Source organism: Pteropus alecto, unplaced genomic scaffold (assembly GCF_000325575.1).
Source record: "Pteropus alecto unplaced genomic scaffold, ASM32557v1 scaffold246, whole genome shotgun sequence".
NCBI classification, from domain to species: domain Eukaryota; kingdom Metazoa; phylum Chordata; class Mammalia; order Chiroptera; family Pteropodidae; genus Pteropus; species Pteropus alecto.
This window is the reverse complement of record NW_006437742.1, coordinates 1,677,450-1,687,169: the sequence shown is the minus strand read 5'-3', so window position 1 is coordinate 1,687,169 and position 9,720 is coordinate 1,677,450. Positions and strand designations below refer to the sequence as shown.

At 38.7% G+C, this 9,720-nt stretch overlaps 1 pseudogene; it reads right to left on the bottom strand.

The window, feature by feature from the left end:
• Positions 1 to 2,200: 2,200 nt before the first annotated feature.
• On the bottom strand, positions 2,201 to 3,941 carry LOC107195865 (annotated as a pseudogene).
• Between the last annotated feature and the right edge of the window lie 5,779 nt (positions 3,942 to 9,720).

Genomic DNA, 9,720 nt, shown 5'->3' with positions numbered 1-9,720 from the left:
GGCGTGGGGAGGGGCGGCAATGAGGCAAAAGGAGGGAGAGAGCTTAAGGATTTCTGGAACAGAGTTCCAGTTAGGCGGCATGACTAACGGGCAGGATAAGACAGGTCTTACAATTTCTAAAGACCACAGTTGTGCTATCTGGGAAGATAGCAGGCTTGGGTGATGGTAAAGAATTCTGACTACTTTGGCTCAGATGTCTCCAGAAGCACCCAGAACTTTCCACAAGGCAATCGGCAAATCATCTTCAAAGATTGGCAAGCCTGCTCTGAGGCTGTTTACAAAAGAAGAAATTGGAATGCGCTTAAATACCTCAAAATAGAGATTGCTTAAGTTACAGAGTATCCATAAAATGGAATACTGTGCAGTTCTTAAAGGTCATGTTTGTCGATGAACATTGATGTGGAAAATATTCATGAGAGAATGAAAGAAACAAGAGGTTACAACATACTGTGTAATGTGATACCTTTTTATTGGAAAACTAAGTGTTGGAAAAACAAGTATACATACATATGCATGCATTCCCACACACGCACTGACACACACAGAAATACTTGAAGTGATATATTCCAAGGTGATCTCTGCAGGTCTGGAATTATGATTTTTCTCTTTTTTTTCTCATGTGTACTTTCTATTTTTTGTACTACCATACATTGTTCGATTATTTTTAAAAAAGATTTTTTAATTTAAAAAATATATAGCATTCCCTGGTATAGATCAGCCATAATTTATTTGACCATTCCTTTATGATAATTCAGGTTCTTTTTCAAAAAAATAATTTTTATTAATACAAAAAGTGCTGCTTCTGTCATCCTCACATACAGATCATTAATTTCTGGTACTATTATCTCTACAGAATATTATTGTGTGTAATGTCATATTTACTTTTAATAAATACTGTAAGATGGAGGTGATTTGACCTTCCAGCATGGTCAGAACTAGATGGTCCTGCTCTTTTAACTTTTTGTCAATCTTTTGAATAAAAAATAGTATCTCCTTATTGTTTTAATTTACAATTCCCTGACTACTGGTGAAACTGGATATCGTCTCAAATGTTTATTGTACGCTTGTATCTTCTCTTCTGTAAATACCTGTTTATATCCTTTGAGCGTCATTTCTCTCTACTGGGTCCTTTGCCTTTTTTTTTTTTTTGTATCTTTAAAAAAATTTAAATACACAAAAGTACAGAGAATTACATAGCAAATCCCCAAATACTTATCACTCAAAATCAAAAATTATCATACTTTACCATACCTGCTTTATACATTCTTCTTTTTTTAATTTCTGTAAATATTTTAGAGCAAATCTCAAACATCATGTCATTTTATCCTATATACTTCAGTGTCCTCTTAAAAAACATAACCACTTTACTACTTTCACACTAATCAAAATTCATAATAATTATTTAATGTCCCCTAACACCTAGTCCATATTCTGATTTCCTCAGCTATCTCAAAAAATACCTTCTTTCATTTGATTTGTTTAAATCTAGATCAAAACAAGATGCACACATTGCACTTGGATATGTGTCTTCAATCTACTTTAAAACAGTCTCCCTCTTCTCTTTTCCATGCTATTGAGTTGTCGAAGAAATCAGGTCACTTGTACTGTTGAATGCCTACATTCTCATTTCCTGTTTGCATCTTTGTGTTGTCACTTAGTTTGCTCTTCTTTTAGAGGAATAAGTATAACGTAACTAGAAACCATAAGTTGGCTCTAAAGGCTTCATTGGATACCAGTACAATGTGTTTTTTTTTTTTTTTATATGAAAAGGTACTTATTCTGTATTCTTCCTATTGCATCACATCAGGAGGTACATACTGTTCAACACGTAGTGATGTTCAGGCTGATCAGTGAATTCAGGTGGACCTAGCCTGAATGTTCCACTACAGGTACACCTTGGAGATATTGTGGATTCAGTTCCAGACCATCCCCGTAAAGTGAATATCATGATACAGTGAGTCACAAGAATTTGTCGGTTTCCCAGTGCATATAAAAATTATGTTTACACTATAGTGTCATGTTAAGTATGCAAAATATTATGTCTAAAAAAATGTACACATCTTAATTTTAAAATAGTTTATTGATACAAATATCTAATCTCTGTGTTGTATACCTGAGACTAGTATAATATTGTATGCCAACTGTAATGGAAATATTTAAAAAGTATTTAAAAATAAAAATGCTTTATTGCTAAAAGATGCTAACTTTCATCCGAGGTTTCACCAAGTCATAATCTTTTTGCTGGTGGAGGATCTTGCCTTGATGTTGATGGCTGCTGACTGATCAGGGTGATAGTTGCCGAAGGATGACGTGGCAGTAGTGATTTCTTAAAATTAAACCACAATAAAGTTTGCTGCATCAATTGACTCTTCCTTTCAGGAATAATTTATCTGTAGCATATGATGCTCTTTAATAGCATTTTTACCCACAATAGAATTTCTTTCGAAATTGAAGTCAATCCTCTCAAATCTTGCAGCTGCTTTATCAAAAAAGTTTATATCATATTCTAAATCCTGTGTTGTCATTTCAACAATCTTCACAACATCTTCACCAGGAGTAGATTCCATCTCAAGAAACCAGTTTATTTGCTCATCCATAAGAAGCAACACCTCATGTGTTAAAATTTTATCCTGAGATTGCAGCAATTTTGTCATATCTTCGGGCTCTGCTTATAATTCTAGTTCTCTTGGTATTTCCACCACATCAGCAGTTACTTCCTCCACTGAAGTCTTGAATTCCTCCAAGCCATCCATGAGGGTTGGAATCAATTTCTTCCAAAATCCTGTTAATGTCGATATTTTGACCACTTCCCATGAATTACAGATGTTCTTAATGACATATAGTAGAGTGAATCATCTACAGAAGGTTTTCAACTTACTTTGCCCAGATTCATCAGAGGAATCACCATCTATGGAAGTGATAGCCTTACGAAATGTATTTCTTAAATAATAAGAACTGAAAGTAGAAATTCCTCCACTATCCATGGGCTGCAGAATGGATGTTGTGTGAGTGGACATGAAAATAACATTAATCACATTGTACGACTCTCCAGCAGAGCCCTTGGTGACCGTGTCCATTATCAACAAGCAGTAATATTTTTGAAAAGAATCTTTTTTTCTGAGCAGTAGGTCTCAAGTGGGCTTAAAATATTAAGTAAACCATGTTGTAAGAAGATGCGCTCTCATTTAGGCTCCGTTGTTTTATTTATAGAGCATAGGCAGAATAGATTTAGCATACTTCTTAAGGGCCCTAGGATTTTTGAAATGGTAAATGAACATTGGCTTCAACTTTAAGTTATCAGCTGCATTAGCCCCTAATGAGAGAGTCAGCCTGTCCTTTGAAGTTTTGAAGCCAGGCATTGACTTCTTTCTAGCTATGAAAGTCCTAGAAGGCATGTTCTTTCAATCTAAAACTGTACTGTCTATGTTGAAAATCTGTTTAGTGTAGCCACCTTCATTAATTATCTTATCTAGATCTTCTAGATAACTTGCTGCAGCTTCTATATTAGCAGTTGCTGCTTCACCTTGCTCTTCTATGTTATGAAGAAGACTTATTTCCTTAAACCTCATGAACTGACTTTTGCTACCTTCAAAATTTTCTTCCTCAGTTTTCTCACCTCTCTCAGCCTTCGTAGAATTGAACAGAGTTAGGGCTTTGCTCTGGATCAGGCTTTGGCTCAAGGAAATGCTATGGCTGATTTGATCTCCTATCCAGACCACTAACACTTTCTCCACATCAGCAAAAATGCAATTTCCTTTTCTCATCATTTGTGTGTTCACAGAAGTAGCGCTTTTAATATCCTTCAAAAACTTTTTCTTTGCATTCATAACTTGGCTAACTGTTTGGTGCAAGAGGCATAACTTTGGGCCTATCTTGACTTTTGACATACCTTTCTTATTAAGCTTAATCATTTCTAGATTTTGACTTAAAGTGAGAGACATGCAACTTTCCTTCGCTTGAACATGTAGAGGCCATTATAGGGTTATGAATTGGCCTAATTTCAATATTGTTGTATCTCAGGGGACAGAGAGGCTGAAGGGGAGAGAGAGAGAGAGAGAGAGAGGGAGAGAGAGAGAGAGAGAGAGATTGGGGAACAGCTAGTCAGTGGATCATTCAGAACACACACAATGTTTATATGGGCATAGATTGAGATGTCTCAAAACAATTTATATAGGCATAGTTTGTGTTGTCTCAAAACAATTATAATAGTAATATCAAAGACTGTTGATCACAGATCACCATAACAAATATAATAATAATGAAAAGTTTGAAATATTGTGAGAATTACCAAAATGTTACACAGAGACTTGAAGTGAGCAGATGCTGTTGGAAAAATGGCACCGACAGACTTGCTTGAGGCACAGTTGCCACAAAGCTTCAAAACAACACAGTATCTGCAAATAAAGTGAGGCACAATAAAACAAGGAATGAATATATAAACTTTCAAATCAACCTTTTAAGTTATGGTTTCATCAATTGATGTTCATTGTCTGAAAATAATTTATTGGGATTACAAAATGATGATAGTCTAATTCCATCATTTCTTGTAACTGATTAACTGGATCCTTCTCTATAGAACTTACTCTCATTAACCAGGGCTATTTGATTACTTTGAAATACAATTTGTATAGGAAGGGCAGGATAAATGCTTAATTCTTTATTTTTATTTATTTTATTTTTAAAATAATTTTTATTTTTCAATTACAGTTGACATACAATTTTATATTAGTTTCAGGTGTACAATATAATAATTAGACATTTATAAAACTTATGAAGTAATCACCCCAATAAATCTAGTACCTACCTGACTCCATGCATAGTTATTACAATATTATTGACTATATTCCTTATGCTGTATTTCACATACCCAAGACTATTTTTTAACTACCAATTTGTACTTCTTCATAGCCTTCCACATTTTCACATGTCCCCCCAAACTTCCTCCCATCTGACAACCATCAAAATGTTCTCTGTATCTATGAGTTTATTTCTGTTTTGTTTGTTCATTTATTTTGTTTTTCTGATTCCATGTATAAGTGAAATCATATGGCATTTTTTTTTCTGTCTGACTTATTTCACTTAGCATAATACCCTCCAGTTCCATCCATATTGCTACAGGTGGCAAAATTTTGTTCTTTTTATGGCTGAGTAATATTCCATTATATATATGTACCATTTCTTCTTTATCCATTCATCTATTGGTGGACGCTTAGGTTGCTTCCATATCTTTCCTACTGTAAATAATGCTACAATAGGGGCCTTGTTTTCTTATCTGTTCAGTTATCCTATGTTGTTTGATTGGAGCATTAATCCATTTACATTCAAAGTAATTCTTAATAGATATGTAGTTATTGCCATTTTATTATTCATATTTTTTATCCTTTTTTCTTTTTTCTTCTTCTTAAAGAAGTCCCTTTAACATTTCTTGTAATACCAGTTTGGTGGTGATGAATGCCTTTAGCTTTTTCTTTTCTGGGAAGCTCTTTATCTGTCCTTTGATTCTAAATGATAGCTTTCCTGGGTAATCTTGGTCGGTTTGAATATTTCCTGCCAATCCCTTCTGGCCTGCAAAATCAACTGCCAATCCCTTCTGGTCTGAGAAATCAACTTATGGGAGATCCTTTGTAGGTAACAAATTCCTTTTCTCTTGCTGCTTTTCAGATTCTCTCTTTATCTTTAAACTTTGACAGTTTAATTATGAGATGTCTTGATGTGGGCCTCTTTGGCTTCATCTTGTTTGGGACTCTGTGCTTCCTTCCTGGGCTTGTATGTCTATTTCCTTCATGAGGTTAGGGAAGTTTTTCCTCATTATTTGTTCAAATAGGTTTTCAATCCTTTGCACTCTCTCTTCTCTTTCTGGTATCCCTATGACACAAATGTTATATGCTTGATGGTGTCCCAGAGGTCCCTTAAACTATCCTGATTTTTTTTTTTTTGGATTATTTTTTCTTGTTGCTGTTCTGATTGGGTGTTTTCTGCTATCTTATTTTCTAAATCACTGATTTGACCCTTTGCTTCATCTAATCTAATTCCTCCTAAGGTATTCTTCATTTCAGTTATTGTATTCTTCATTTCTGACTGGCTCTTTCATATGGTTTCTATCTCCCTCTATTTTGTTTAGTTCTTTTTCTGGAGTTTTGTACTGGTCTCTCATTTCAGACATGTTTCTTTGTCTCCCCATTTTGGCTGCCTCCCTGTGTTTGTTTCTGTATATTAGGTAGAGCTGCTACATCTCCCATTCTAAGTAGAGTGGGCTTATGTAGTAGGTGTTCTGTGGGGCACAGTGATGCAGTCTTCCTGGCCACCTGAACTGGGTGCTCCACATATGTCCCTTGTGTGGGTTGTGTGTGCCCTCCTGTTTTAGTTGACCCTTGAATGCTGTGACTATAGTAGTGAAGCTGTTGTGCAGGGGTTGACATTATAGAGCAGGATTCACTTTAGTGGGATTTTATTGCCTGCCTAATATCTCCTGTGGGTGTGTCATTTGTGGGGGTAGTTGTTTGCTGCTCTAGTGTGTTCCAAAGCTGGCCACTGGTGTGTTGGTTCTGGGGCCTCTTTTGGGAGGTGCTCTAGTGCAGGCCAAGGGCTACTTGGTATGAGCTACGAAGTGGTTTGCAGATGGTTGTCACCTGTGTTAGACTTGGAGGTGCCTGGGAGAGGCTAAGCTGTGCACTGAGGTTGGCTGCCACTAATGCCGGGCTAGGGGCTGCTTATCAAGAGGTACAAAGCACACTAAGGCCAAATGCTGCTTGCTTGAGGTTTGTGAACCTCCAAGAAATTTTTAAGAAAGTCCGCAGCATGAGCCAAGATGGGCTGTTTTTATGGAAAAGCCGCTGGAAGTGCCTTGGGTGGGCCCTTAAGTTGGGTGGGGCAGGATCTCAGGGAGTTACCAGGGAAGGGCAAATGATGTTAGCCAGGTTGATGGAGACTAAACCTGGTGTCTACCTGCATGTACAGGCTGAGGCAGGGAGGGCTTAACAAATGAACAATAGCTCCTACCAGTACTTCTATCTGGGAGAAAGCTGCCACTCCAGCCCTCACCCTGAAGCCACACAATTTAGCTCCTCTCTGTATGAATCTGATGCTTCTTGAGGTGCTGCCTCAGTGCTAGAGCTCAGAGCAAGTTAGTCCATCAGCGAGTAAGTCCATGCACAGGCCCCTTAAAAGGAATGCCTGGGACTCCAGCCTCCCTCTGTCTCTTTAGCCACAATCTCTACTGGTTTTCACAGCCAGAAGTTATGGGGTTATATCTTCCAGGCACTGGAGCCCTGGGCTGGAGTGTCTTGTACAGAGCTGGGTCCCTTCACTCCTCAGGAGGGACCATGATAGTCCACAGCCATGATAGTCCTCTCAATTTTTAACTGCCACACACAGGTGTGGGACCAACCCATTCCACATCTCCGCCATCCTATCAGTCTCTATTTGGCTTCTTCTTATAACCTTAGTTATAGGACTGCCATTCAACCAGACTTCGGGAGGTTCTCAATGATGGAAGTTCTATAGATTAGTTGTAATTTTGATGTGGCCTGGTAGGAGGAGAGTACAGCATTTTCTTACTACACCATCTTGACTGGGAGCTCCTTAATTCTTTACTTTTAATTGATGATTTTTAGAATAAAGAGTTGGTGTCTGTAGTGGATACTGTGATGTGCCAGCCCATCTCCCATTTCAATAAAGGACTTTTTGGCTGAGCTGCTGAGAGAATTGTTGGCAAGCTGCCTTCAGCAGTTAGCCCCTTCAGGGATTGCCTTAGGTACAGATTGTTGCCTCACTCAAGGTCATAAGGTATTCTAGGGCAGCCCCGAGTGACTGAGCAAAGAAAGGATATAACAGCTTGGCAATCTCAGTCCAACTTAGCACAATTCTGAAGGTTTGTTCCAACTCCAGATCTCTCTGTGGGATTGGCTGAGGATAATGTTGGGCTTGTAATGGAGTTTAACTTCCCTCTCTGCCCATGCTTGCTTCCTTCCATAGGTGTTAATCTGAAAGATACCTCTTAACAAGTATCCTGAATGCTACATTCTGTCTTGGAGTCAGCTTCCTGAGGAACTCAAATTATGGCACTTGAAACTAAGAGTTATCTAAGAAATCCATCACTTAGGTGGGATTTGGGAGCTAGATTACTCACTGAACAGTTGGCAATGGGGACCATAATATAGAGGGTAGATGGAGCATAGATAGCCCCCTGCCACAAGGTGGCAGTCCTATTATTGTTAAGACCTTCACCAGGTAGTGAATGGTATACTGATAGAAGGAAAAGTATGATCTGGTGTGATGTATCAAATGTTTGAGAAATACGAGGGAAACAGAGCTATAAGACACATAGAATTTTGTGGTTATTGAGTTCCAAAGAAGATTAAACTCTCAATGAAGTTAGGTTTGCTATGCCAAAATCAGGATGCTTCTTGAGGAAGAGTAAGACCCTGACACATGATTTGGGGATATCTAGATTGATGCCACCAACATCTTGATTCTCTAGATTTCTCTGAACTCCCTGAGCCTAAAGAACTGGCCTGACTTTCCTACTGATAGTCCTCCATCTCTTGCTTAGAGATGATACAGAGCTTCTCTCCCACATGACAATATATGCACACATTTCCCCTCCTGACCACTAGGCCTATAACAAGGGTTAAGGCACAGCATAAACATCCTAGGCCCGATAAAAGAGGAAAGTGACTAATACCCCAGGAGCTGTAAGATCTAGCCACATGGATTGGCAAGAGCTGGAAGAGTTCACATGAAATTAGATTCTCAAAGTGCTTGATCAATGGAGTTAGAGTATAAGTTTGGGTAAAGGGGAGTTTATCAACATGGGAACACTGTCCTGGAATATAGGATTTAATAACCCTGGCAGAGACCATAAGAGTTGGTGGAAACTCACTACTAGGATAGCTCTTAGAAGTATAGAAAGTGGAGATCCACACTAGGTGAGGTCAAAATGCCAGCACTATTCTGGCAGTAGTGGAAGAATGGATAAAAAGATTCAGAAGTGAGCATAAGAGTAGATATAGTGAACAAGGCTGGACAGCTCAAAAAAAAAAAAAAAAGGGCACGGGATACACCATGTACCAAGAATGAGGAACAAGCTGGTAAGAGGGACACCAGCACCATTAAGAAATTCAGCAGTGGCTCTCCTGTGCAAGTTAGGCCTGATATGGGAAGGGCCGTATCAGGACTAGGCTCTTAATAGCATTGGGAATTGTAGGGCTCTGAAAATATAGAGATCATGGGGCAGGGATAATAAATGCCTATTCTGGTGATATTTAAACCATAAGCCTTATGTGTGGGTTGATCATTCATAATCTTCCTTGCACAGCCATTTCTTCCTCTCAGCACAACACATTATGAAAGCCATGTTTGGCCTTGGCTCTTATTTGACTCAAGACTTGGAACTTCTAAAACTGCCCACTTACTGCTTTCTAAGGTGTGTGGTCCATCAGTCTCACTGACTTTGGGGCATTGTGAATGCTGCACTAAGTATTGATGTGTTTACTACTGGGGGGACTTGGTATATAAACAAAAGCTTAGTTTCCTCCCAAGTGTTTGGCCTCCTGATTGGCAGCTGGGGTCAGAGGCCTCCTCTCAGCCTCTCTCCAGCTCCCCAAGACAGAGAAGTATCCTGAGGGGTCAAGGAAGCTCCTGAAAGTCTAGGGTTTGGCCTCCTCCAGGCCTTGCAGCCGCCACACACCAATAAACAAAAGCAGCCAATGAATGCACACC